The sequence below is a fragment of the Canis lupus genome, chromosome 25, assembly GCF_011100685.1.
Source record: "Canis lupus familiaris isolate Mischka breed German Shepherd chromosome 25, alternate assembly UU_Cfam_GSD_1.0, whole genome shotgun sequence".
Lineage (NCBI taxonomy): Eukaryota > Metazoa > Chordata > Mammalia > Carnivora > Canidae > Canis > Canis lupus.
Genome location: NC_049246.1, coordinates 41,493,089 through 41,518,684, shown reverse-complemented (window position 1 = coordinate 41,518,684; position 25,596 = coordinate 41,493,089). Strand labels below are relative to the sequence as shown.

Here is a 25,596-nt window from a genome sequence, read left to right as displayed (position 1 = left end):
CTGAATATTCCACCCCACTATCATCCTGTTAGCTTTTTCACTGCACTCTTCAGGATTTTCACCAGAGTGAGGGGCTGGTTGAGAGAGAATCCTGCAGGTGTCTATTTCATCTTTCATTTCAAAGTGGGAAATCCTTGGCAGCAGGAAGCACCCTGCTGAGATGGAAGAATAAATAGCAAATTACAGGTCGACATTGCTAGGCTCTGACTCTCAAGTTTTTGTTGAGGTGGCAGCTGGGGATCAGGAAACAGTTCTGCTAGGGGTGGGATGGGTGGAGAATGCAGAAGGAGAGTGGAAGGGAGAAGGATGTTTTATCAACTACAGCCTGTAGGAGTCTCGAACTGAAGCCTTTTGTTATGTTCTGGATCACATGGGATTTCAATTCTGAACTAGCGCGTGTGGTAGGAACTTAAGAAGAGAGAAAATGAGAGTAGAAAGGCAGAAAGAGTAAGGTACTAGGTGGCCATGGAAAGACTGAAAGATTCACACTCTTAATTCAGAGAGTGCACTTGCGGATACACCCTTCAAAGAGCATGAGGAAATGGAGCCAACACATTGTATACAATGTTTATTTTTAAAGCAAATATCTTCAGTTCTTAGATGAATTTTCCAATACCTACAAAAGTCATTTACTTAAAATTGGTATCTAGATAACTATAACTCTAAAATCTCCTAAATTATTATGAAATATTTTAATGTAAGTATAATATTTGACTTTTATTAATTGTTCATTGGTAATAGGTGCTGGTTTTTTCTTTTAAGATTTTATTTCTTTATTTGAGAGAAAAAGAGAAATGGAGAGAAAGTGGGGTTGGTGGTGATGGGGGTAGGGAAAGGGAGAAGTAGGCTCTCTGCTGAGCTAGGAGCAGAACAAAGTGGGGTTCTATCCCAGGATTCCAGGATCATGACCTGAGTGGCAGGCAGACACTTAACTGACTGAGCCACCCAGGCACCTAACAGGTACTGTTTTAAATGTCTTAACTTGTATAACTCATTTATTCCTCGAAGCCTTCTTATGAAGTAGGTCCCACTATTATCTCCATTTTATAGCTGAAAACATTGAATCATGGGGTAGATGAGGAACTTACTCAAAGATTGTAAAGAAGTTTCTAGGAAGAGACTGTTGTGGATGTGAGTGTATTGGAAGATAAAGGACATTATTAGATCCAAGAAATTTGGCATTGCTGTTGTAATATTACATAATGTACAGTTTACCTAACCAAGCAAGTGAATTCTGGAGACTGGGTAAAATTAATCCTTGAAAATGGTTAGGCACTTAATTTCTTTTTTTGCTTTGGTTATAGTTGTCTTTTTTCAGAATACACTTGCTCATATCTAAGTGAAAAGAAATGACTATCCAGTTTTTTCTTTTATGTTTTGGGGGGAGAGGAAGCAAGTTAGTTGGAAAAAAACAAATGCTAAGAATGCCCAGGGTTTGGTCACCCATTCACAAGTGAACTGAATGGCTCTTTGCTTCGAGGGAATAAGACATCAGCAGAATGGCTTCAGGTCCTAAATGCAGGCAGCCTGAGGAATGTATGATTTGACTCCTCAAATGAGGAGTCATCATTCATCATTCATCAAATGCTGTTTGGGCAGCTGTTGTATGTTCGGCACTCTTTTAGGTTCTAAGAATGAAAAAATGAATAACATTAAAATGTTTGTAATTGTTATAGTCTGTTTCCTTCATGAGCTGAGTTCATTGATGAGATGGACTGGGAAACAAAATAACACTATAAATTGGTGAATGCTGAAGCAGGGATATATGGGAGAATGAATGGAGGCTGGACATCTAACCCAGGAGATTCAGGATGGAGGACATTTCAGCGAGTCAGGACAGTAGGAGGGAAGGCACTGACAAGAAACCATGTAAAATGACTGGAACTTAGAGAAGACTCATCCATTGCTGACATTAAACATGACATTCTGGAACTTTGCTTTGTCCTGTCATATAAAAACTCTATTCAAGACTTCTTCCTGTCTCCATTACAGCTTATCACTAAACACAGGTTAGTCTATCTCCATCTCTTTACCTACCTTTTGGTTATAACATGCTGTATTCACTAAGGGCTTACTATGAGTCTGGCACAGAGCTAATACTTTCATCTCTTATCCTTTTTATCTTTAGAAACCTTCTGTGAGGTAGTTTTCACTATGATGACCCTTTCTCCCATGAAAGAACTGATGCCTAGAGAGGATAAATCCAAAGATGGCTTAATTAGTAGCTGGTGCAACTGGGATTCAAAATCAGGTCTATTTAATGCTAGGGTCTGTGTTCTCCAACTGACACTGTTTTGCCCTCTTTACAAAGCAGCTAGATCTCTTGTGACATTTCCTTTTCTAGTATATCCTTGTAAAAATGCAAATCTCAGACTATCACAGATAGGTAAAAGATTTCACAGACTTGAATGAATACCTCGGTGTCGATACTTGGAGAAAGTAACACATTCTCTTTTGTCAATAACAAATCTGTTTATGTTTTCACCCAATTTACCTGGTTAAAATATAAGAAGGTGATCCACGATGTAAATATTTTGTAGAGCATACCACCCTCAAGAAGAAAGGACCCTACTTCCACCAGTTCTCTTCTCCCACAAGAAGACACATGGCATTTTTTATCTTATTCTCCAAGGCCAATGTTCTTCATTACCTGATAGATACCTTCTATTATTCTGTTGTAGAAATATATAGATCATAGATTCCGATATAAGTATGTTTTCTCTTACTCTCTTGTACTTTTTTTTTATTCTTGTACTTTTTTTTCAATTTGATAAATATATGCCAGAGATTCCAAAAGCAATGATTCTCCTTTGAGTTATCTAACATTTCAAAACCTCACAACTGTGATGCCTGGGTGGCTCAGTTGTTGATGGTTGAGCATCTGCCTTCGGCCCAGGGCATGATCCTGGGGTCCCAGGATCAAGTCCCACATTGGGCTCCCTGGTGGAGCCTGCTTCTCCCTCTGCTTGTGTCTCTGCCTCTCTCTCTATCTCTGTGTGTGTCTCATGAATAAATAAAAAAAATATTTAAAAAAATATATTCAAAACCTCACAACTGTCAAAGATTTGAGGTCAGCATATTAGTTTAGAAAAAAAAGCTCTTTTTTTTAAGATTTTATGTATTTATTTTAGAGACAGAGAGAATGTAAGCTGAGAGGAGGGGCAGAGGGAGAAGGAGATAATCTCGAGTAGACTCCGTGCTACTCATAAGCCCAATGTGGAGCTTGATCTCACAACCTTGAGATCATGACCTTACCTGAAATCAAGAATTGGTCGATTAACTGCACATCCAGGCACGCCATGGTTCCAGCTCTTTGATTAACTAGCTCTATAATATTAGGTTGCCTCTTTGAGCATCCATTTCCTAAACTATGGAGATTACACAATTTCGAAGGTCTTTCCCATGTTTAGAATACAGAGATTCTACTGCTTCACTGGTTTCCATACTTGTGTTGCTAAAAAGCAAATCCCAGCGCTTTCTGTAGTTGTTGCTATCATCCATGAGCTGTTAACTTCTCTAGTGTTGGCCAGTTTGGAATGAGTTTTTGGTATCTAGCAATCTGAAGAGAACGACCAACAAGACAAATTTTAACAGATAGGGAATGATCTTTACGATTCACAGTCTGAATGGGTCCTAGAATAAATGTCCTGGTGGTGAGAAGCAGGATAAAGACAATTCGAAAATTATAAATCTCTGAGTATAATGAGTCTGTTCCAGGCTGATCCCAAAGGTTCCTCTTGGTTGGCAAAACTACAGTGCTGCCTTGAGTAGCCAGATAAGCAGCAACTCAGATATATTTATGTGCCTGCAGAGATATAAAGTAAACTCATCCATGGAAAATGAAAGGCAAATTCAATTTAGTTGAATGACAAGACTCCCTTTTAATGAAGAGAGAGAAAAGCAGAGATCCATGTGTTTCTTAGTCATTATCCCAAGTGGGGGTGGGGGTGGGTATTTATTGTGAGTCAGGGCAGAGTTTCTATCTTCAGGCTTTGGAAAAAAGTGCCATGGAAATGAAAGATGAGCTTCTTTTCTGCCATGGGGATATATGCCACAATTAGCAGGAGTTGATGGGGCAGTTTTAAAGAACTTGTCATTGCCTTGAGCCCACCGCACAAACAACACAGCTCCACCTTTCACTCCTACCATATAATTATTTGATACATGCAGCCTCGGTGAACAATCTCAGGGGTCGTAAACAAGTATTGAGCACAGTCTCACTCAGAGCAGAGCTCACAAACAAGGTTTAATCTCCCGCATGTGAAAAATGTTAGGCGTGCTTTCTCGGTGCATACGAAGACATAATTCAGCAGCCTGGGAATGCATGAAACTCAGGCTGGCGGCAGATGCTCAAGCGATTCACAAATAGTACTACAAATCTTTCATTACATTTCAGCCTTTGCATTAAGGCAGGATCTTGTTATTTTGCGATGGTTTTAGAAAGCGATTATCATTTCCAAATTAAGCTTTAAGGAGCACACTGGTGAATGGTTTAGCTTAGTTCACATTCAGGGAAATGAAGAGATTTACTATTTCACAAACACCGGAAACAAACAAAAATGCTCTGGTAAAAATAGCAAATTACAGACTATTAATAGGTGAGCGATTTCATCAAGTTGAATGGACAGCCTGAATGTTGATGCTTGGTGAGAGCAACACATTCTCTTGCACCGTTTTATGGAAATGCTTTGGTAAACAGGCATTTAGGAATTCAGTTCACATATGTGAACTCTAAGTATTGTTATCTTTTACTCAAAAGTGCTTTGATGCTTACAACATAGAAAATAACATTTAAATGAATATTATAGAGACAGAAAAAAGACAAAAGATGAGAACCAAGGGAAAAAAGGAAAACTCAAGTGTCAATGTAAGGGTTAAGGGAGTTTGTGTGCCCAACTTCATGGAACTCTCTGGCACCTGGGCAGTGTTTACTCACTGTTCTAGCCTGGGATCTGTGTTGGCTGCATGCTGTGGGGTGGGGCGGGGCAGCTAGAAAGATGCTAAGGGTCACCTGTCCTAAGCCTTCCCTCTTTGCTTGTGCACAATCAGCTATTTCACTTTTCATAAACATTTCCACTACAAACAGAGGGATTATGATAAACTGTGTCCTGCAGGAAACACTAAATACACATTTTATAAAGGGGATTTAGTTAATTTTTTCAATAGGTAATAGGTGATATGATACATGACCTGGCTAAATGCTAAACACATAGCATTCTATTTTTTTTAAAAGTTTTTAATAATTTATTAGTGAGACACACACACATACACACACAAACACACACACACACACACACACACACACACAGAGAGAGAGAAGAGGCAGAGAGAGAAGCAGGCTCCATGCAGGGAGCCTGATGTGAGACTGGATCCTGGGTCTCCAGGATCACGCCCTGGGCTGAAGGCAGCACTAAACCGCTGAGCCACCTGGGCTGCCCTAAATTTTTATTTTTATTTTTTTTTAAGATTTTATTAAAACACACAACATTCTAAAGACACAAAGCAGAATGCAGTGACTATGCCCTAGCTACGCAGTTATTTCCCCAAGCACTGGTTTTGTTGTGGTGGTTGTTCTGAGTAGACTTCCAAGTATACTTCCTTCTCCCCTTCATCATTCACAGGCATTTTCCCCAGTAAACCCTTGGACTAATCCCGTGATGTGATCTGCCGTGTGGAGGAATCAAAGTGATACCACTGTGAAACTGTATCCGAAAAAAGAGAGGAAGGAGAGAGAATGGGGCAAAAATAAATTGAAGAAATAATGCCTGCAATTTTCCAAAAGTTGCTGAAAAACAAGGTTACAAGAATCTCATCCCAAATGTGACAGAATTAATACAAAGCAAGTCATACCTAGACACATTGTATTCATAATTCTGAAATGCAGTGATAAAGAGAACATCTATGTGAAAAGCAACCAGAGAAAAACCACACATTCCATATAAGGGAACATTGGTACAAATGGTAAGAGTTATTGTTCATGTAGCAATAATGAGGCAAGATGTCAGTGAGAAGACATGCCTTAAATGCTAAAAGAAAAAAATAAAACTATCAATCTAGAACGATATATGCAGCAAAAATGTCCTTCATGAATTAAGACATAATAGAGACATTTTTCGGGTGGTATTTATTGCCTGCTTTATAAGCAATGCTAAAGGAAGTTCCTCCAGCTGGGAGAAATGATACCATATATCATCAGGAAGGAGTGAAGAGCACCAGAAATGATGAATCTATGGTGCATATTTTTAAAACTATTTCTTTCTTAATTCTTTAAAATCCAATGACTTTTTAAAAGGAAAAAAATTGGGATTGTGTTTGGAATATTTAACATATAAAAATGCAATACATCGGACAACTACATACAGCATAAAGGGTCAGGATATATGGAACTGTGTGGTCACAGAATACATACGTTGAAATGTTATGATACTAATTATAAATAGATCATGAAAATGTAGGATAAAATATTATAATATCTCAATTAACCACTAAAATTAAGCATAAAAATCTAATAGACACATTCAACCAGAATTCTGTGAGGTATTCAGTTAACTCAAAAGAAGGTAGAAGAGGACAGAAGAAAAAGGAGGTTCAGATAAGACAAACAGGAAATATAGCAAAAAAGTACATCCTTATCCAATTATCTCAACAATAACATTCAATGCAAATGAATTAAACACTCCAATTAGAAAACAGAGATTGTCAAACTGGGTTTTTTTTTTTTTTTTTTTTTTTAAGCACACAGCAACTGTATGTGGTCTACAAGCAGAATTCTTTATGAAGACAGATTGTAAATAGGCTGAAAAAGATAGACCTGCAAATGTCAATAATTGGAACCTGGAATGTATATATTAATACTGGATGAAGTAGACTTACTGACAAAGTTGTTTTCAAAACAAATGAGTTATTTTACACTGAATAAGGTAAGTCACCAGTAATCCATGACCATCATGAATGTGTGTGGATGTGCCTAATAGTAGAGTTTCACCATTTATGAAGTAAATATTGAGGGAATTAAAATTAATGAAATCAACTTTTTGGTGTATTTATGTTCAAATCTACCATTATAGTTGGAGATTGTAACGCCTCTCCCTCGGTAATTGTAATTGGTAGCACAGCTAGACAAGACACCAGTAAGAGCATAAACAGCCTTAACAGCCCTATTAATCAACCAGCCTAGCTGATATTTATAGAACAGAATACCCAACACATTTTCTTCGCAGATACATAGTACGTTTACCAAGATGGACCATATCCAGAGTTATAAGACAAGTCTCCATAAAGTTTGAATGATGGACAAATTACAGAGTAGAAACCAGTTAACAGTGAGCTCTATAAAGCCCCAATATTTGAAATTACATGGCACACATCTATAAAAAACCATCTTGTGAAGAAGATAGTATATGAGAAAATAAAATATCTTGAACTGAATGATAACAAAATTACAATACAAAAAGGGATTTATAGATGTAGTTAGAGGAAAAGTTAGAGTTTTAAATGTTTACATTAGATAATGAGAAAAGTCCAAAATTACTAATGTAAGGTTCTACTCAAGAAGCTAGAAAAAGGAGAGCAAGCTAAGCTCAAAAGAGAAGGAAGAAAATTAAAAAAATAAAACAATAATCAGTGAAACAGAGAGTGAGGTTGAGCATCTTTTCAATGCGTATAGGAGTCATTCGTACTTCTTCTTTATACTAAATTATTGATTTACTTAGGCATTTTGAAATATTTGTGTTGATTCGTATTAATGCTCTTTAAACATTAAGGACCATAGTCTTCAGGGAAATACAAATCAAAACCACAGTTAGATACCACCTCACTCTGGTCAGAATGGTTAAAATGAACAACTCAGGAAACAACAGATGGTGGTGAGGATGCAGAGAAAGGGGAACCCTTTTACACTGTCGGTAGGAATGTAAATTAATACAGCCCCTCTGAAAAACAGTATGGAAGTTCCGCAAAATGTTGAACATAGAGCTACCTTACAATTCAGCAATTGCACTACTTGGTATTTATAAAAAGGATATAAACATAGAGATTTGAGGGGCACATATATACCCCAATGTTCATAGGCAATGTCCACAATTGTCAAAATCTGGAAAGAGCCCAGATGTCCCATGACAGATGAATGGATGAAGAAGATGGACACACACACACACACACACACACACACACACACACTGAAATATTACTCAGCCATTAAACGAATGAAATCTTGCCATTTGCAATGACATGGACAGAACTAGAGGGTATTATGCAAAGTGAAATAAGTCAGAGAAAGACAAATACCATATGATTTCACTCATATATGGAATCTAAGAAACAAATCAGGTGAACATAGGGAAAGGGAAGGAAAAATAAAGTAAGACGAGAATTAAGAGGAGACAAACCATAAGAGACACTAAATTCTAGGAAACAAACTGAGGGTTGCTGGAGGAGAGGTAGGTGAGGAGATGGGGTAACTGGTTCAGGAGTATTAAGCAGGCACTTGATGTAATGAGCCCTGGGTATTATATGCAACTGAAGAATCACTAAATTCTACCTCTGGAACTAATTAAAAAAAAAACACTAAGGACCATAGCTTACTACTTTCAAAATCATTTCTTTATAGAAATATAATTTACATACCTCATGATATTACCTTCAGTTGACAACATAATGAGTTGGTATTTGTAGATATTGAGAAGTGATCACAACTACAAGTCTAGTTAATATCCAGCACCATACTTAGTTAGAATTTTTTTCTTGTGATAAGAACTTTAATGATTTACCCTTAGTAACTTTCAAGAATGCATACAGTATTAACTACAGTCACCATGTTGTACAGTGCATCTCCATGACTTATTTACTTTATAACTAGAAGTGTGTACCTTTTGACCTCCTTCACCAATTCTGCCCACCTTCATCCTCACTTCTGACAACTACCACCAGTCTGTTCTCTGTATCTGTTGAGCTTGTTTATTGTTGTTGTTTGTTTGTTTAGTTTTTGGATTTCACGTATAGATGAGATGGTACCATATTTGTCTTTCTCTGTCTGACTTATTTCACTTACCATAATGTCCTTTAAACGTTAAGGACCAGGATCCCTGGGTGGCTCAGCGGTTTGGCACCTGCCTTCGGCCCAGGGCATGATCCTGGAGACCCGAGATCGACTCCCACGTCGGGCTCCATGTTTGGGGCCTGCCTCTCCCTCTGCCTGTGCCTCTGCCTCTCTCTCTCTCAGTGTTTCTCATGAATAAATAAATAAAATCTTTTTAAAAAAGAAATAAACATTAAGAACCACAGCTTATTGCTTTTTTATGGGTTTTCTGTTTGTTTTTCGGTCATTGTCTTTGATTATAATTCTTTGCAATGAAGACATTTTGAGATTTATATATTTCAAATAACCAGCCTTTCCATTTATGCTTCCTAGATTTTGTGTCTGATTTAGAAATGCCTTTCCTACAAGCTTCCTACAAACTAATGATTTTATGGTTTTACTTTTATGCTTAAATTTTTGATTCATCTTAATTTTATTGTGAACTGATAGAGTGATCCAATATTGGTTAGACGGCCAACCAATTGCCTCATCACCATTATTGAATAATCTCTATTGTTTCTACTGACAGGCATAACCTAAAATAAAATCCTCTATGCTCTTTGGGTCTATTTACCTACTCTTTCTTTGATCTATCTATCTATCCGTGTACAATAAGACAGTACAGTAATCATTAAAGCTTTATAAGACTAGTCTCAATTCATTAACCTTCTCAAGTAGATATGACATGGATGTTCTTACTTGATGATTTTTCTGTATTAATTTAAAATCAGCTTATCTGTTTTTTTAAAGGCCTAGTCACTTTCTTGGGAAGGTTATAAATTTATAAATTAGGAAGGATCAGTGGTTCAATGACATTGAATCTTTTACCTAAGGTTATGGTAAATAATTTATTCATTGAAGCCTTTTGTGTACTTCAATAACATTTTAGATTTTTCTTAATATGGATTTTGCACCAACTGGTTCATGTTTATTTAAGTGTTAGAAATATAGCTACAGATACATAAATACAGGTATAGAAAGCACCCAGCCATTTTACTGATTTTTTTATTACTTGCAATGATTTTTAATTGAGTTTCCTGAGTAAATGATCATATCTTCTGCAAATAATGATACTTGTATCCTCATCTTTTCCAATTTTTATACCCCTTCTCTTTTTCCATGATAGTGGTCATTCTAGTTTTTAAGAAGAAATTTTTCACTGCTTCAGTTAGTATAATTCAAGCCATTAGTTTGATAAAGACATGTTAAAGCCTTATCCTTCCATTACTATGTTGAAAAAGTTTTTTCTCATAAATAATGGATGTTGAAATTTTAGCTTTTGAACTATTAATACAGTGAATTATGCTAATATATTCTTAACACTAAGTCATACATTATTAGAATAAAGACCACTAGATTATTTTATATTATAAGACTTTTAATGTGCTGCTGAACCTCATTTGCTAATATTCTGTTGAGAATTTTGTAGATCTTCATAAGAAAGAGCTAACATTATTGTTACAATTTATTGCATTTTGTTACCAATATTCTATCACTTTTATAAAAATAATTTGAAAGCTTTTTTGACCTGTGCTCTACAAGAAGGCTTGACAAACTACTGCCAACCACCTGTTTTTATAAAGTTTTATTGGAATGTAACCAACAATACTCATTTATTTATATATTGTCTATGGCTCTTTTCACTCTGTGGACAGAGTTGATTAGATGCCACTGAGAATGGACATAGTTCACAAAGCCAAAGACATTTACTCTATCCCTTTACAGAAAGATTTTGTAGACTACTGCTATAAAATCATTTAAGTGGCAATGTAATTATTGCTTAATTAAGGCTTGATAAGATTCCATTTGGAACACTCTCAACTCATCATTAATTCCCTATGTCTACGTTTCTTTCTGTTTGTGTGTGTACTGGTCTGCTCGAGTTGAAACTTGATTTCTTTATGTATACTTTCACATCTAAATGCTCCTTCTATCTTTCCCTGTGGTTAATTTTATTGTTTATATTTTCCAAATATTCTGAACTTTGGTTTGGAGTTATTGATTTAAGAATTAAGCTTTTTTTTTTTTTTAAGTTTAGGCCATTAAGGTTTTTTCCCTAGTTTTTATATGAAGTTATAATTTTATGTCTTTATGGGCTATCTTTTAAAAATAATTACGTTTACAATTCAGTATTCATTGAAGTTTTTTTTTATGCCCTAATATATTTTGAATGTTCCAAGTCCTTGAAAAATACACGTAGTCTCTATTTGTGAAATATTGAGCTTTTAATATGTACATAGCTTGATGTATATGATTAACTTGTTATTTACATCTTTTATATCTTTGCTTATCTTTCTCCATTGATCAGTCTTTCATTAAACTGAAGGGCTAATTAAAACTTCCCATTACTCTTTGTATTTCCTGTCATCTGTGTTTCTGAATTTTGATTACAAAATTGAGTAACACAGGTTTGAACTGGGTAGGTCCACTTATACATGGATTTTTTTTCAATAAGAACAGTACTATAAATGTATTTTCTCTTCCTTATGATTTTCTTGATAACATTTTCTTTTCTCTAACTTATTTATTATAAAAATATAGTATGTCATATATATAACATACAAAATAAGTGTTACTTGGCTATGTTCTCAGTAAGACTTCTGATCAAGAGTAGGCTGTTAGTAATTAAATTTTTGAGTCAAAAGGGTTATGTGAATTTTTGACTGTGTGGGGAATCAGCATTCTAATCCTCATGTTGTTCAAATGTCAACTGTATATGTTATTTGGCCAATAGATGATCACGACTATTAGATGTATATTATGGCATGCAACCTTTATGGAATTCTTTAATTCATTAATCCTCTTTATGCTGAGTTTAACTTTGATGTGACAATTACCACTCTTGTTTTCTTTTCTTTTCTTTTCTTTTCTTTTTTTCTTTTCTTTTCTTTTCTTTTCTTTCTTTTCTTTTTTCTTTCTTTCTTTCTTCTTTCTTTCTTTTTTTTTTGATTTTTTTTTAATTGGAAATCCACTCTTGTTTTCTTTGGCTTTGTATTTTTAGGAATTATTTTGAAGCCCTGTTTTTAATGTTTTTTTTTTTTTTTTTTGCAATTTTGTATGCTTATTATGTATAACATGGTATTGAACATAACACTGATTCTTTGTTCTTATATATAAAATAATTTGATTTTATGATTCAATCAGTTCCATTTATTTAGACATGTGAGTTTAACCATCTTACAGTTATATTACAGATTTATTTTGTCATATAAGTACATTTAAAAAAAAAGTACATTTTTTTCTATGTGTTCCATTTCAATTGCATTTTTAATTCTTATCTCACTCTTTATGTGGTGTGCATGGTCTGTGATTTGGTTTATGTACATGTATTTCTTCTGATAATTTGGAGAGTTGAATTTTTGCTTTTGTAATAATTTTCATAATTATACCATTAAAAAATAAAAACAACCTTTTATTATAATCTGTCATGAGAATAATTGTATCTCCTTTTTATTGTTAAACCATTTTTAGGGATCCCTGGGTGGCGCAGCGGTTTAGCGCCTGCCTTTGGCCCAGGGCGCGATCCTGGAGACCCGGGATCGAATCCCACATCCGGCTCCCTGTGCATGGAGCCTGCTTCTCCCTCTGCCTATGTCTCTGCCTCTCTCTCTCTCTGTGTGTGACTATCATAAATAAATAAAAATTAAAAAAAAAAAAACCATTTTTATTATTCTTACTAATCTCTCTTTACTATGTATACATAAGCATTCTGTATAATCAATAATATATTGATTATAGCTATGTCTTAAAATTATAACTTTGTCTTAAAAATACTATTCATATTTCATTTTTTTCTCTTTACAATTATTTCATACACTGCTATTTTATTTTATATAATCATTGGAATAATTATATTTCTGATTCTTCCCCATTTTTCCTCAACTGATTGATTCTGGTAGATTATATTCTTTTTTTTTTTTTTTGATTATATTCTTTATTTTAGTGATTTCTTTTATACCTTTAGCCACAGTCATAATGATATTAGTTTATTTATCAATTTAAAATCCTGCCTTTCAAAAAAAAATAAAATAAAATAAAATAAAATCTTGCCTTTCTCCTATAGACTTAGATGAGAATATCAGCAACTTCTTTCAGTGTTGTCTCTAAGTCTTTTAAATATATTATTTTAATACTACTTAAATAGAAAAAGACTGTGTTCTATTATGTTACTTAATCTCTGAGTGCCTGTACGTATAATCCTATTTATATATACAGACAGAGGCTAAGTGACATAATTGAGTATAAATAATAATAAATAATACCCCCCACCTCACAGAAATTATATGAGGCTGTAGAACAGTGTCTGGTACTTATTAAACACTTAATAAATGTTAGCTTTTTCATTATTATTTTATCATTAATCATAATACTTACATTTATCTTACTTAGTCTTGTTCATAGAGTTAAATGGGTTTAATAGCATTTATACTTATCTTTTAGGTGGTTGAAAGTGGTCCTTTTGTTTCTTTATGGGGGACTCAATAACCATATTTCCTGATTTGTTTTATGTCTAAAACATAATGCAGGTGTACCCTGTTTTATTGTGCTTTGCTTTATTGTGCTTTTTATCTATGGAAGGTTTGTGACAACCCTGAGTTCAGCAAATCTATCAGTACCATTTTTCCCTTTGTGGCTCTATTTCACAGTTTGGCAATTCTCCCAATATTTCAAACTTTTTCATTATTGTTATATTTCAATTACTGCTGTCTGATGATAAAACTTTAACAATTAATTGTTGCTGAAGTGGTTTCCTGAGATAGAATCTACTCCTGGTGAAGACACTGTGAAGTCTGCTGAAATGACAATAAAGCATTAAGAATATGATAGAAACTTAGTGGGGAAAGCAGTGATAGGGCTGGAGATGACTGACTCCAATTTTGAAAGAAGTTCTGTGGGTGAAATGCTATGAAAAAGTGTCACATGCTACAAAGAAATCTTTTGCGAAAGAGTCCATTAGTGAGGCAAACTTTATTGTCTTATTTGAAGAAAGACCAGTCTCATACCACCCTTGGGCAACCACCATGCTCATCAGTCATCAGCCATCAACATCTGGGCAAGACCCTGTGCCAGCAAAAAGGATTAGGACTTGTGGAGACCTCAGATGATAGCATTTTGTAGCAATAAAGTATTTTTAAATTAAGATATGTACATTGAGTTTTTTAGGCATAATGCAATTCACTATTATTACTAGACTATGCTATAGTATAAACATGACTTATATAGGCACTGAACCAAAAAATTCATTTGACTTATTTTGTTGCAATATTCACTTCATTGTTGTGGTCTGGAATGAAAACCACAATATCTCTGAGGTAGGCCTGTGGTTCGTTGCTTTTATGCTTGAATGATGGCTTGAACAGGTCTGAGATTCTTTGAAGACTTTGGGAATGCTGGTCACTGCCTGGTCTGATTTCATGCTGCTGTGGAGAACCTTCAAGTCAGAGTGATATATTTCATCTTAGTGGTGGCAACTTGATCATTCAATCTTGAGGCACCCTAAAATGTGTCCTATATATTTGATTTCTGATAGATGCAGGTGTATTTTGGTAATTTTGAGAATGTTTTTGAATATTATCTTTGGATATCTCTTAAAAATATTTTAGTACCTTAGATGTCTTCATTAAGGACACCAAATCACCGTTTGTGGGAATATTTTTACATTACTTTTATAACTACTATTTTTCTCTTTTATTTTTGCTTTAATCTACTTTCATTCCATCTTGATGATTGCTTTTCTTTTCTTTTTTTTTTTATGATTGCTTTTCATAATCCATGTTACCAAGTTCTTTGCCAGGTGTTTAAAGGTGTCTATTTTCCTCTGCTGCTTCTGCTGAACTTTGTTTCCTAGATGTTCTTCTATGTCTTCCATGTCCTCTTGAAACTCTGATTTTAGGGCAGCATTTGGTTCATGAAATTTATTTATTTAAGGTTTGATAGCTAATGGTGATATAATTATCACGATTTTAATTTGTTCCATTCTCATGTAATATAGAATTCGCTATTTATTTTCTATTCTATTTCCTTTCAGTAAAGCACATGGATATCCTTTACTTGGGTAGTTTTTGATCATTAAGAATATTTGATTTAGTTAAATTCCTCCGAGACCTACTGTTTTCAGGAAGTTCATGGAAATAAGGCCAAGAGCTATGTTTTAGGCTGGCAGAAATTTTCTGTGACACGTGGTTTTTTTTGTGAGCATGAATGGGCTTTACCACTCTTTCTCCTAACCACGAAGGTGGCAGCAGCAGGGATACTTAATGCCGAGCATTTCTTCTCCTGCGTCCCCTCTGGCAGATTGCTTCCTTCAAGAGGGCTGTATCTGGATGATGTGTCCTACTTTCATCCTCTTGGTATCAGTCTGGGTTCAGAAAACCTCCACCACAAGCGTGATCTCCTACTGCCATTCTTCCAAGAAGACATTCTTCCAAGTGGTTGCTTTTATTCTGTAAGTTTTCTTAAGATTTGCATTTGATTCCCTCTTGGCTTCTTTCAGCAACTCTCTGTGACCTTCACCTCATCTGGCTGTCCCTTCCTCCTATCTTGTTCTCTGGTATGACGGATGTTTCTTGGTTTCCTCAGACATGAATCTGTGTTATGCCTTTGTGCTCTCCTGGATGTCTGGCCAACATCATCTTTACCGCCATGGTAAAATCACAAGAGGAATATTTTTGCTGTTACTAATTAGTAATTCTGGCAACCAATTTTGATGTTGGCAAATGACCCTGTGAGAGCAATATTTCCTTTTCCCTGTCACTGTGAGCAGCCGAGCCTCATCAGCTCCCCTTTTCTTGGTCATATAATACATTAAATAAAAAGATTGACTTATTAATCATTAAATAGTCTTCTCTTGTTCCAATTCTGTTCCTTTCCTGTCATAAGACCTCCGCCAGGGGAGAAACCACTTCCCCTTGTCCTCCCCCCCACCCCATTTATCTAGCTATTTATATCCTGCATGCAATATTTATATGATAAAATGTCAGTGCATTTTGATCTAACTCACCTTGTAAAGAATGTCACCAAGGACTGGACAAATACCTCCCAGACCCCACAAAGCCTGGACACATCAGCCTTGTCTGAGGTGCACTCCAACCTTCTCTTTTTCCAAAGCTTCTCTACCTTTCAAAGCTCAGCAAACATCCTGTATTTTTTTTTAAATTTTTTTTATTTATTTATGATAGTCACACACAGAGAGAGAGAGAGGCAGAGACACAGAAAGAGGGAGAAGCAGGCTCCATGCATCGGGGGCCCAACGTGGGATTCGATCCCGGGTCTCCAGGATCGCACCCTGGGCCAAAGGCAGGTGCCAAACTGCTGCGCCACCCAGGGATCCCAACATCCTGTATTTTTAAAAAGACTTCTCTGACTTCGGAACACACAGTGAAGTCTCTCTTCTCTGAATTCCTCCTTATGTTTCACCGTGGTGTGTAGTGGGAGATGAGCACACACATCTGGAGACAAACTGCATGCATTGAAGCCTGTTCTGCAAGTCACCAACTGGGTCCTCTCAGTGACTTCTCTCAGTGTCCTAACCTAGAATACCCAAGGCACATGCCTTCATAGTTTTTTTTTTTTCCTATGGCTGCTAATGATAAAATTGACCTCATGGGGTTTTGCTGTTGATTTAATTAAATTAACAAATGATGTTGCTATGTTATATAAGAGCTATTATTTACAAATACATATATTTTGACAATGATGCTTTCTGTACCAATAGGTACCAAACACTATATTAGCTGCTTTAGTCCGTGCTTTTTCTGGGGATGAGGTGAGGTTCCAAAATTCTTGTGTGATAAATTGTATGATGTATATATATATATATATTTTTTTTACAATTTTTTATGTATAAAAGAAACTGGACATATTTAAAGAGTACTTGGTGAGTATTGGCAGAGGTAGATTCCCATAGAACATAATCACAATGAAGACAGCAAATATTCCTAGTCACTCTCAAAAGTTTCCTTGAGCCCTTTTGTAACTTATCCTTTCTTCTATTCCTGTCTCAGGTAATGACTGATCTTTCTGTCCCCCTTACAGATTACTTTGAATTTTCCAGAATTTATATAAATGGAATTATACCACTTATTTTTGTGTCTGTTTCTTTTCAAAAGATTTATTTATTTATTTATTTATTTATTTATTTATTTATTTATGAAAGAGAGATAGAGCATACATACATAGGGGGGAGAGGCAGAGGGAGAATCTTATGTAGATTGAGTGGGGCTCCATCTCATGACCCTGAGATTAAGACCTGAGCCCAAATCAAAAGTAGGATGCTTAACCAACTGAGTCACCCAGGTGTCTCTGTTTTAATTTTTTTTTCCACCTTAGTGTAACAGGTTTAGGGCCTATCCAAATTGTTGCATTCATCAATGTTTGCCCTTTCTATTAATTATTAGTATTCAATTGTTTGGGTATTCCTCGATTTGTTTATTCATCAAACTATTTATGGACATGGATTGCTTTTACTGTTGGGACATTTGGGACATTATTAATTGAGCTGTTATGAAATCCATGTGCAGGTCTTTCTGCAGCTGTTATCATTTAATCTGAAGAAAAGCTCCTGGGTCATATGATAAGTACATATTTAACATTTTTATGAACTAGACACACTGTCTTTTTGTACACCAATTTCCCTGGGCCCTTATTGCTCTTCCACATATAAATGAAAATTTTTGGCAAATAGATTTTGAAGGGATTTCAGGTAAAAGGGAAAACATGCCCATGTGATACACAAGAATAGAGAGAATGTTCCTATTTTCCACTATTAGTTAAGTAGGTGTTCAAGTACATCATGATAAGTTTTGTAAGTGCAAGAGATCTGGCCCTTCTCATTCACAATTAGAGCCTATGTCTTTCAGGTAGTGCTTGTCTGGCATGGAAGAGGCTGGCAGCAACTTGTTTTTGAATAAATGTTTGAATAAATGAATATCTGAAAGTTTGAGCGAATATTTATTTTGAGGTCAACTTGCATATTGACATGTGAAATTATTCCTGACAAATGAATAGACCTGGAACTTCCCTTTAAAAAATGGATTTTAGAATAATATATTTACATATCCTGTCTCAAAAGATGACAGTGACATAAGCAATTTTGTGCATTTTTTCATTTGTCATCCTTCTGTGTTACATTTGGTTGTTAGGGTTCCATACAGACATATCTCAAACTGCACAAATAAATTATAACTTATTTGAAGGCATTTATGCATTATTTGTTTCCACTATAGCACTGAATGCACTACTATGAAGGCTGTAGGTTGTCATTACATGTTTGTCGACAGACTGAATGGTAATAACTATGATTGCAGGACTATTAAAATTCATTCAGTCAACACTTATTTGCTGAGAAAGCACTCCATTGGCAGGTAGTGTTTTAGGGAATGTAGAAACATCAGTGACCCACAAAGTGGGGCTTAAATTTTAATGGGAGATGACAGACAGTAAACAAAATAAGTAAAACAGCTGATACCCCACATGGCAACACGTGTGTTGGAGAAAAGTAGGCAAGTATGGTGACGAGGCTCAAGCCACATAGACATTGGCAGAAGGGCACTTCAGGCAGAAAGAAGCACATGCACAACATTTAGGGTGGGGAAGTCTCTGTCAGGGAGTATCTTGGCTGACGTCAAGGACAGTGTGCTTGAAGTAAGGTGAGGGGCAAGATGGTAGGAGCTGAGGTCAGGGAATGCGGTCAGGTCTTCTTGGTCAGTGTAAATATATTAGGCTTCACTGAGTAAGCTGGGAAGATATTGGAAAGTAATGAGTTAATGAGTGATATGATTGATATTATTCGTGGTCCAGATCACTTTGACTATAGTGTCAAGAATAAACTGTAGGAGTGAAATGGGACCTCAGGGAGATGGGTTGGGAGTCTGGTGTAATGGCACAAGGAAGATATTAATAGATTGGATCTGGGTGGCATCAGGGGAAGAGGTGAGAAGTGTGAGCAATCAGGTGGTATTTGGAGCCTGTTATTGAGAAACCTCTAGACATCGGCATGGCGATGTGGAATGGCCAGTTGAATATACAAGTCTGCAGTTCAGGTGAGAACTACAGGATGGAGATCATCATTTGGGGTCAGGCTACAAAGATGGCATATGGGCCTGGGTGAAAGGAATATTATAGTTAGGGAAGATGTCCAGGGCTTGAACCCTTGAACCCTGAAGGACTCCAATAATAAGAGGTCAGGCAGATGAAGAGAAATCAGTCAAGGAGACCAAGGAGGAGCAGCCAGTGAGTTAGGAAGAATGCCAGAGAGTGTAGATTCTTAGGAAGTTAAAGCGTGTAAAGAGGACAGACATGAGGTTGAAGCTGGGATGATGGTATGGCTGTTAGTATGGCCAGACATAAGAAAAAATTCTGGTAGTTCCTGAGGACTTGATATTTAGTTGCAGGTAACTACTGGCTGCAGTGAAATCAAGAATGAGTCTTACCAGTTTCTACCTGTTAAAGTGCTGGGGCCACTGGTAGTAGTTGCTGAGGCACCCATTCCTTTAGATTGTAAAATATACCATAAATAAAAATCAAGGAGGTGCTTCATCTTATAAATACTACACACAGGTTATGAGTGCCTAGAAAACTGGTGAAGGGGAGAAGTACTGCATCACTCCCCAGGTTCAACTCTCACCCATGGGGTCTTGGACTTCAGGGTAGCTACTTTGGTCAGTTAATCTAAGCTACAGAACCAAAACCAACAGGAAGGTAAGACTCAGAACTAAGCTTTTTGAGGATTTAAAAAAAATACTTCCAAAGCTTTTATTGAGTGTTCCTGGGATGTTTGGTAGTTTAAGGATCTTGTGTCTGTTTTAAGAGATTATTTTTGGAATCATAATGAATTTGACTGTGGTTTTGCCTTTCTTTTTTATTTTATCTCTGTGTGCTTTAGAAGATGAATTTGTCTGAAGAATACAAGAAGCTCTTCACTTCTTGGTTTTAATATCCCTCATTTATAAAAGAGCTTTGGGGGAAGAAATGAAGAAATCATTTAATTCTGTATGTTTGAAAGTAGACACCTTAAACCTTAAACCACACAGAATCTGAATTTTATGGTGTGAGATACTCCATTTCTTCGATAAAACATCTTTGTTCCACTTTCATCAAATTTTCAAAAAGTTTATACACATCGATTATGATATGCTACCTACATCTATACTAAGATATAGCCCCTCTTTTAAATTCCTTCTTTAAATTTAAATTTTAGTTGTGAAAATTCCTAATCTGTATTAGCACTCACCATAAACAGAAGTAATTCTACACTTATAGTTATATTGCTTTTAAGTGTATCTTCCAAAATTTATTACTTAAAATGAAAAAAAAAAGGAAAGAATTTAAAGAATTCTCAGAAATTGCAACATGGTCTACAGAATACTTCTATGCTGATGAATGGCTCCTTGAGGAAAATCAGCTCTCTTATTAATATAACATCTGGCTTGCATCTTGCATAAATAAAAACACAAGAGCAGGATAGAAGTAACGGAAGAGGAAAGAGGGAGGAAGGAATGTCGGTTTTCTAGCATAATAATCTCTAACAGCCAAGAAATCTAATTAGAAGAAATGTCGTCTAATGAGACTCTAGTCAAGAAAATTCCACAGGAGAAGGCAAAGCCACTTGGGACAACAGAAGAAATAGTGAACCAGTTAAGGAATCTAAAAACAAATAAATAAAAAACAAAAAACCGAAAACTCAAACAGCATGCATTGACACTGACTTCAGAACTCCTTTCAGTCAAAATGGCAACTATTAATGGCTTCTCTGGGGATCATTTCTGACTTTGACCACAGAAATTCCATGGCTTGGTTAATATGTTTTAAGAAGCACTCCACTGTTCTCATCTGCATGATCAAATTTCTGTCTTTCCCTTTGTGCATTGTCAGCCTGGAAGAAGGGAACATGACTAATGAAAGATGTAAACAGAAGCTAATTCTCATGCTTTTGCATGGATGGGTAGAATGGTTCCTCCTCTATAGGAAACACTAGTTCTGATAATTCTGTTGGAGGTCGACTTGATATTACAGTTGAATGTCATTGATTTTCCAGTTAAATCTTGTTTGATTTTTCCAGATTTGGAAACTGAAGCAATGAAATGAAATTGAAGAACATTGAGTAGTAAAAAACAAAAATAATGCAAGCCAGTAAATAGTAAAAATCCAAAACCAAAAACAAATGTAAAATAGGAAAAACAATAAAAATGAGACCGGGGGTTTTCCATGATGTTTTCTTGTTGTTATTGTTTTAATCAGTTAGCTACTGTGTGCTTGACATGGAATGCTTGGTATTATCTTTTTCCTATCTTGGCTCCATATTATCTAGAAAGAAAGGGCAGCCAAAAGCTGGTTTCTGTTGCTTAGTGAACCTCCAAGATTCTGGAGACATAAACTGGCCACATAGTAGAGTCACACAGATTAGTCTACATAACAGGATAAATTTAAAAAATCAAGAAAGTGGAATTTGGGATTCTTCCAACAACACACACACACAAACCCTGAAAAAATACAATCCATGATATAAAATATTTATTTTTCTTGGTTTCCTAAAATCAGATTCCTCAGTACTGATAAATACTGATAAATGTTTCTCTGCCTTTCTCCTATTAATCATCTTTATTTATGACTTGATAAGAACTCTCCTGATGTAATAATCGAGTAGCATGTTCAAAATGCTGGCAATAAATATTGCATTCTTCAATTATATATACCAACTAAGTTAATAGACCTTTGAAGATGGATAACTTTTGACCCATCGTTTCTAAGAGTTATCCTAATTGAATAGCTATGCAGAAACTTGTGTAGGAGTATTTATTTCATAATTTTTATAACAGTGAAGATTAAAAACAAACCATATAGTCTCTTAAGAAGGAATGGTTTACCTATATAGTAGCATAGTCATACCATGGAGTAGTATGATTTAGCCACTACAAAGAGGATGCAGAGAATCAAGTTAATTCTCGTCTTTACCTGACTGCCTTTTATTGTGAAACCATCCTTCTCCAAAGAGTATCATACACTCTAATGAATGATATGACATGAACTAGAAATGAATGTTTATAGAAAGTTGACTGCTATAAGTAGGAATTTTAATTATGGATTCCTATGTCTTCATCAAGGTGCTCCTAAAGTGATCATGCCCCACCTTAGAGGTAAGCACAGATGATCCATCCAAACCCAGATTCTCATTTCCTTGACCTCTTTAAGCATCAGTACCTTTCCCCTTACCATTCCTTGGCTCTCTGTTAACTATTATGTCCTAGATATTATTGTCATCACTTAACCTCAATTTCAATGTCCCATGATCCTTATTCAGCTAACTCATTCTACTATTGCTAATTCAGAAATGTTTAGACATCACTAAGAACAGTCCCTCATCACCTCAATTGCCTTCTTTCTCAAGACAATGAAACAACAACAAAAACAATTCCACTCTGAGTTATCCTAACAGTCTAGTCTTCCACACTTTAATCTGGAAAAGGATCACCAGTCTTGGTCATGCAGCTTGAGATCTGGACAGGTACATCTGTTGTCACTTTCACCTAGTTTGAGATTTTTCTTTTTTATATTTTTTTCATAGAAATAACAAAATTTCTATTCAATCACTTTTCTGTGAAATAAAGTTTTTTCTTATCTGGAATAAGATTTTTTTGGGGAATATGTATATACTTGAGTTAGCTGGTTTGTCACATCTTTAAACATACTTAAATATGTAAATATGAATATTTCTCTTTTAAAAATATATTTATTTATTTATTCATGAGAGACACACAGGGAGAAAGGCAGAGACACAGGCAGAGAGAGAAGAAAGCCCCCTGCAGGAGCCCGATGTGGGACTCCATCTTGAGACTCCAGGATCACGACCTGAGCCAAAGAGACGCTCAACCACTGAGCCACCCAGTTGCCAATATGAATATTTCTAAAGCAAATTACCCTGAATACAGTTTGAAACACATACACATGACAAAGCAAATAAGTTAAATATGCCAATATCATTAGAAACCAAGATTTTCAGTACAAGAGAAAAGAAACATATTACAGGATCAAAGAATTAAAGTAAAAACCAGTTAATCCTAAATGTGAATTGGAAATAACAGTATGAACTTATGTTTTTCATGATTTTTTTCCCTTATCTCTGTCCACTAAAAAAAGTTTAGAAACAATGGTCAATCTGTAGCAATGAATACCCTGTAGAACCTAGGTTATGATCTCTAAATATCATTTGTCTCTCAACAGGAAATCAGAGCACCTTGTAAGATGGCTGAGTCCAGGTCTAAGACATGAAATGAACAAAATGAACCAGGAAACTCTCTCTACACCAGATTAAAGGGACACTGCTAAAGGCTCTGGGTTGTGTCAGGAGTAGTTGGAAACCAACTTGAAAGAGTTTCCCTGGCAACATACAGGAATATCTGAGCATCATAAATAGACAAGATCTTAAAACTTCTCATTATAGGAAAAAAATGTACCTATGTATGGAAACAGATGTTAACTAGATGTATTGTGATGATCATTTCACAGTATGTACAAATACTGAATCATGATGTTGAACAACTGAAGCTGATATAATGTTATATGTCATTATATTTCAATAAAAATAAATCGGTAAATAAATACAACCTCAAGACTTTGAAATACAACACCTATGTTAAAATGTGCATGAGTTTTTAATAACATAAAGAGAATACTTCCTATACAACCTTTGGAGAAAGTGAGAAATCACAATCTGTCTGAAAACTGGAAAACAAATGGAAAGAATCAAGCATTATCCTCTTTTCTATCCTCAGTGTAATTATTAAGAGAAATAGTCTTGGTTATAAGAATTGTTATACATGTTAATTGCAGAATAATGGAATTAGGATATAACCATTTTCTCCCCCTAATGCAATAGTGAATGTTTATAGATAATGATCATGAGTGGTTCCCCAAATCATTAGTAAAAAGTGAATAGAAACCTTTATAATGGATGAATCAAGCTAGTAACACCTGAATCCACTGATCAATATTAATATTTGAGTCTTGAGGGTGAGGGTTAGAAGGAAGAGATTGGGGGGAAAAAATGAAAACACTATGTGGATTCTAATGGTAAAATCCAGAAAATGGTAATTCTACAAGACAAAAAAAAAAAAAAAAAAAAAACCAACTTTTTTTCAAATAATAAATTGAAAGCAGGAAAAAGAAGGAGGGGGAAATTGATCAGAAATGAAGAGACTTCAGAGACATATCAACCAAATGCCATATGTAGAATTTTTTGGATCCCAATTGAAAAATATGAGCTGTATAAACATTTATGGGACAATATTTATGAGATATTTGGGGAAAATTTGAACATTCACTGGGTATTTGAGTACGTTATGGGATTATTGACAGTAATTTCAGGTGCAAAAAAATGACATTGTATTTATGTTAGAAAAGTAGTCTTATCTTTCTATATGTGGTTTCTTAAATGTTTACAGATGAAATGATATGGTATCTGGTTTCTACATACTCTGGGGAGGTACGGAAGTGGGTGGGAGTATAAATAAAACAGGACTGACAATATGTTGAAAGTTATTAAAATGGGATGATTGAAATTAATGTTTGAGATTCCCCTCTTCCCCCTAAGTCTGTTTAAGACATCCCGGCAGACCCTAAAATTGTGACTTTCTATTTGACTCATGGGCTTCCATACTGCAAAGCCTTTTAAGGGATTATTTGGATAGTGATTATGTCGATGGGTGGCTCCATTTCCCCTCTGTAATTTAAGACAGGGTTTAATGGCAGCTAAAAAGTTATTGGCTATTTTAATTACATCCAGAAATCAGAATCTGTAGTTAAAAGAAACCATTAGGATTAACCACAGAAGTAGATGGATTTTTAGAAACAAGGTTGATTTTGACATCAACCAAATTGCTGCATATTAGATTTTTAAAATGTATCCATTTTTGTGCATCCAATGTTTGACATTTTAAATTAGGCTTTTAAAGTGAGTACTTTATTTTCATGGATCACTAATGAATAAATATGTGCAAGCTTATTTTGAGCAGCGATCCAAATTTTGTAGAATAACTATACTCATTTTTTTCTTTTCCCTTAATATTTGGTCTTTTGCAAAGTAAGGCAAGTGAAAGGGATTTAGTTTCAGTTCTGCAAGTTAACCCCTTCCTGTTGCTGCTGACCAAGTCCAGCATCTAAAACTGTTGCCTTTCATGGACCAGGGGGGATTGTTATTGCTCTGTTTATTTTCTGCATTCATTGCAAGTTATTGGACTTGCTTAGTAAGATGACCCTTCTTCAAACAACGAAAACTCCAAATGAGTCAGTGTACATATGCTTTCCCACAATGGTAGGTAACATACAATAAGTTTTCTAAAATTAATTTTAAAATTAATTTGTATTTTTATCAAAATGATATGTGTGTATAGATATTACATATATACGTATATATGTATATATTTACATATACATATATATGTATATATATCTACATGTCCAAAAGTAACTGAAACTATGTTAACAAAACCCAATGGTTTCCCTTCCCATACTTCCTACAAATAAAT

At 35.3% G+C, this 25,596-nt stretch overlaps 1 long non-coding RNA gene across 2 annotated transcripts; it reads left to right on the top strand.

The window, feature by feature from the left end:
• Positions 1 to 894: 894 nt before the first annotated feature.
• On the top strand, positions 895 to 23,671 carry LOC102153955. Of its 2 annotated transcripts, XR_005378774.1 has the most exons (5): positions 900 to 960; positions 1,677 to 2,009; positions 5,622 to 5,961; positions 6,736 to 6,920; positions 23,294 to 23,671. It is a non-coding gene; the product is annotated as an uncharacterized LOC102153955 (long non-coding RNA). The 2 variants fall into 2 exon arrangements; XR_005378773.1 differs by lacking the exon at positions 1,677 to 2,009 and having other exon boundaries at positions 895 to 960.
• The last annotated feature ends 1,925 nt before the right edge of the window (positions 23,672 to 25,596 follow it).